This window comes from Pteropus medius, unplaced genomic scaffold (genome assembly GCF_902729225.1).
Source record: "Pteropus medius unplaced genomic scaffold, Ma_sr-lr_union100, whole genome shotgun sequence".
In the NCBI taxonomy this organism is placed as follows: Eukaryota; Metazoa; Chordata; class Mammalia; order Chiroptera; family Pteropodidae; genus Pteropus; species Pteropus medius.
Genome location: NW_024354911.1, coordinates 4,339,177 through 4,343,693, shown reverse-complemented (window position 1 = coordinate 4,343,693; position 4,517 = coordinate 4,339,177). Strand labels below are relative to the sequence as shown.

General features: G+C 40.3%; 1 pseudogene; it reads left to right on the top strand.

The window, feature by feature from the left end:
• The first annotated feature begins 490 nt into the window (after nucleotides 1-490).
• On the top strand, nucleotides 491-609 carry LOC120598033 (uncharacterized; annotated as a pseudogene).
• The last annotated feature ends 3,908 nt before the right edge of the window (nucleotides 610-4,517 follow it).

The window sequence follows — 4,517 nt, the reverse complement described above, 5'->3', positions numbered from 1 at the left end:
TCACTTTTATCCAAATTCCCTCCACTCTCTCTCTCTCCCACTATCCCCCGCGACTCTCAGTTGAAGTTCTGATCCCAGCAGATATTTTCTGCACAAAACATGATCCTAGAACAAAGTTTGGTTTGTTCCTTTAAAATGTTTAGAAAGCCCAGAGTGTTTCAGCACCTTCCATCTCTTGGGATCCCCTTTCATTCATGTGCAAATTGGAGTCTATGAAACTTCCTCCGGCTTTTGGGTGATGTTCTCAGATTGGGCCACCAAGATTCCCAAGGCCATTTGTGGATTCTCTGGTTCTCAGGGCTACTGGAGCCCATTTCCTTTCCCCTGTTACTCCCACATAATTGTCAAAATCACACAGTCTTGAAGCTGTAAGTAGTTTGTACCCACCTGCTCACACTTTAGAGCTTGTTATAGTCACCTAGTTTCATTGTAGATCAACGGTTCTCAGACTTTAGAATCACCATCACCACAATGGCCACACACAGATTCAGTCTACAGCCATAGTACCCTAAACATGCCTGATCCCATCTGATCTCAGAAGCTAAGCAGGGTCGGGCCTCGTTAGTACTTGGATGGGAGGTCACCTAGGAAGACCGGGTGCTGTAGGTGTATAACAAACAAACAAAAACCGTAACAACAACAAAACCAAACGCATACAGATTCAGAAGTCTAGTGTAAGCCCTGAGGTTTGCTTTTTCAACAAGTTCTCAGGTGACACAGATACTTCTGATTTGGAGAGTTCACTTTTAGAAACATTGTTATTGACATTTGTTAGCTTTTCCTTTTGGTACCCTCACTGTTTTGTCTATTTTTATAGAGTAAATTGAGAAGTTCAAAAATTATTCTACTGACACTTTGGAAAACAATCTATCAGTTCCTCAAAATGTTAAACCTAGAGTCATCATATGACCTAGCGATTCCACTCCTGGTTATACCCAAGAGAAATGAAAACATATGTCTACACAAAAACTTGTACACGAATGTTTATAGTAGCATTAGTTACAATAGCCAAAAGGTGGAAACAGCCCAAATGTCCATCAACAGATGAATGGGTCAACAAAATGTGGTATATCCATACAATGGAATATTATTTAGCCTTAAAAATGAAGGAAATTCCAATACATGCTACAACATGGATGAACCTTGAAGACATTATGCTAAGTTTAATAACCCAAACTCAAAAGGACAGATACTGTATGATTCCATTTATATAAATAGACAAATCTCTAGAGACAGAAAGTATATTAGTGGTTGCCTAGGACTAGGGAGTGTGAGGAGAAATGGAGGGTAACTGCTAATGAGTACAGGGTTTCATTTTGGGGTATGAAAGTGTTCTAAATTGATTGTGGTCATGGTTGCACAACTCTGTGGATATACCATTGAATCATATAGTATAGTATGTGAATTATAGCTCAATAAAGCTGTTATTTAAAAAACAACTATGTCACCACAACTGCTTCTCAGAGCTTCCCAGAATCCTCTTATTTTTTAAAAATATTAATTATTCACAAACGTTGGTGCTTCTATCCATTGTAACAAGTTTCATGTAAAACTCCTTGCAAATGATCTAGGGCACTGTAGTGAAGCTGGTGGCTGAGTGCACCCTGTGGAAGTCTTTGTGGCTCTAGAGTGTTGCTCCCAGTATAAGCTGTGGTGATATAAACTGGGGTTTGCAATAATAAAGCCATGCGTCTGGCCTCAGAACAAAGCCTCTGGGTTCTGGGAACCCCAGCCCCTCCCTGGCCCTCAGTGCAGCCCACAAGCCGATTGCCTCTGTCATGAAAGGAAACAGACACCTCCATCGCTGACTCTTCTTTTCTCAGCCCTTTCCTTGGTCCCAGGGGCCGTCAGGGTCACCCATCCTCTCCCCAAACCCCCACCCCTGGCCCATCAAGACTCATTCTGCTTTCCATCTTGTCAGACAACAAAGACACTGGAGGAATTTATTTATACCTCCAGCCAGCTAATGAGACAATTCAATGAAAAGCAGCCCCAGCTTGCCAGAGCCTCCTCAGGCCTTTGATTGCCTCTTCTGTGTTCCAATTCCCAGCATTTATTCTACATATAAATTTTCCACGGTGAATAGACACCATTCTTCTGGGAAGCCCATTTGTTCTCTTAGCTATTTTATTTAAATCTCTTGTTTTGCTTTTTATTATTATTGTTAAACTGTAATTAATTCTTCTCCCATCAGTTTCTCTTTAGTGTACAATGCCTAATGCTGTACAAAGTGTCTTTGCTCACTGCCAACTACACACCTGTTCTTGAGAAAAAGGAAGCTTCCGACACTTAAAAAACACATGAGCTGCTAGATCCTTTCCTCAGGGGAATGGGAGTGGGGGAGGGAGGGAGGAAGTTTTGCACAGGCAGAGTTGAAATGGTTTCAACTAACTATGCGTTTCAATTTAGCTGAGATAGTTCTGATTTTTAGCACACAGACACTTGAAGTGTTAAAAGAGTGATGGAGGAAGCCTGAGAGAAATGCCAGAATGCACTTTAAAGTGTGGCCCTGCCTCGTGCTTCAGTTTGGAACCAATGTCCTCCTTCCATCTCCAGAGGACTTTTGCTGCATTGTATTCCTTCCAGTTTCTTACAGACTCCCCTCAAAGTCAGCTTCTTTGAAAGGTTTACCAGCACCATAGACAATTCTGCGATGGTGTAAGGTGGTCCCCAGATATGTCCATGTTTTAATCCCCAGAACCTGTGAATATGACCTTATTTGGGAAAAAGGCCTTTGCAGATGTTATGAAGGATCTTGAGATGAGGAGATCATCCTGGACTATCTGGGTAGGCCCCAGATCCAATGATAAGTGTCCTTATCACATATACCCAGAGGAGAGAGACAGATAAAGAGGGGGTGCTGTGAAGACAGAGGCAGATATTGGAGTATTATGGCTGCAAGGCCGGGAACACCAAAGATTGCTGGGCAGCTACCAGAAACTAGAAGAGGCAGGGAATGGTTTCTCTCCTAGAGCCTCCAGAGGGAGTGTGCTCCTGCTGACACCTTGGTTTTGGACTTCTCATCTCCAGACTGTTTTGGACTTTTCACCTCCAAACTGTTGTTTTAAGCCACTACGTTTGTGGTAATTTGTTTGAGCAACTATAGGAAACTAACATAGTATCCATGTTTTGCCAATTGACTATGAGCATAAAGCACAGAAGAGAAAGGACCAGACAATAAACTCGAAAGGTCAGCCTATTTCTTTTAGATGGCGACAAGCTAAGTTTTCAGATCAGAGGAGACTGTCTACATAACTTAAGTCTAAAGCATTTATTGGATGCAAGAAATGAATTCCTACAACTCAGACTTTGTCCACAGCTTTGCTTTTCAGGAATATTATTTCTCTTGTGCATGCATGATATGGCATATAGTTGCTAGCCTGTGACATTTTGTTTATAAATGAGATTGCTCCATCCAAAAGATTTCTAAGCTCAGCTTTCTATACTTAAACCCCCAACCGCCAATTTTCTATATTTCTTTTAATGGCTGGAAAGAACACATTTACGAGTAGTTAGAGAAATGTCCTGGAGTCACAGATCTGCATGGGATCTTTCCGAGAATTCATGTTATTTATGAGCTGATGACCCTGCCTTTGTCTCAAAAAATGGCCTATCCCAGCAAGCCAAATCATTAGATGGGTGCCCCAGTCTACCACGTAGGGTGTGGCTTTGTGTATTCATTCATTCATTCATTCAACAAATGTTTGTTTTTTAATATTTTAATTTTTTCTCATTAGTTGATGATACCTTATTGGCATGTTTTTCTCTCCAGCTCTACGCAATTTCTGATCATTCTCCTGATGAGTTTTTCCTGAGTTCCTTTTCCTCCTCCTGTCAATCTCTCGTGTAATATCCAATGCATTTTCTTGTCCTGTCCTAGGATTTAAGCTAAGTCATTTTGGATCCATAATTTTGACCTCTCAGTAGAAACAGTGCCTACATAGGACCTGGCACACAGTAGGTCCTCATAAACAAACTGTTGAGTAAAAAGTGAAGTTTCCAGATATTCTAGCCATATATAGTACCACTTTGTTATACTTTGATTTTATCTTGTGGGAAAATACTTGAAAGTTTATATTTAAATTGCTTCTATTTCTCTTATTTTAAATAACTTTCTCACTTAGCTTACAGAGTGAATTTTCATCCTAAAGGACTAGTTATGTGTCTCTATGTGACTTGTAGTTAGTTATGTGTGTTGTGCGTGTGCAACTGTGTGTGCATCTCTCTATGTGTATGTTTGCACACAAAATCCCCCAGTCACAAAAAGTTTATTTTTCTTCTTCCTATAACTCAAAGTTCACTATATGAATCTAACTTAAATTACCTCTCCTGACCCAAATAAATAAATAAATAAAACACTAACAGGATAGAACATGGCCTAAACTGTTATTTTTTATTTTCAAAAAATAAAAAGGTGAGTGTAACTGAGTTTGCTGCACAAATCATAGCTCTCACTCTTGGCGACACCCTAAAATAACACTTTTCACTTCAGTTCTGTAGCCCAAAAAATACAGCAG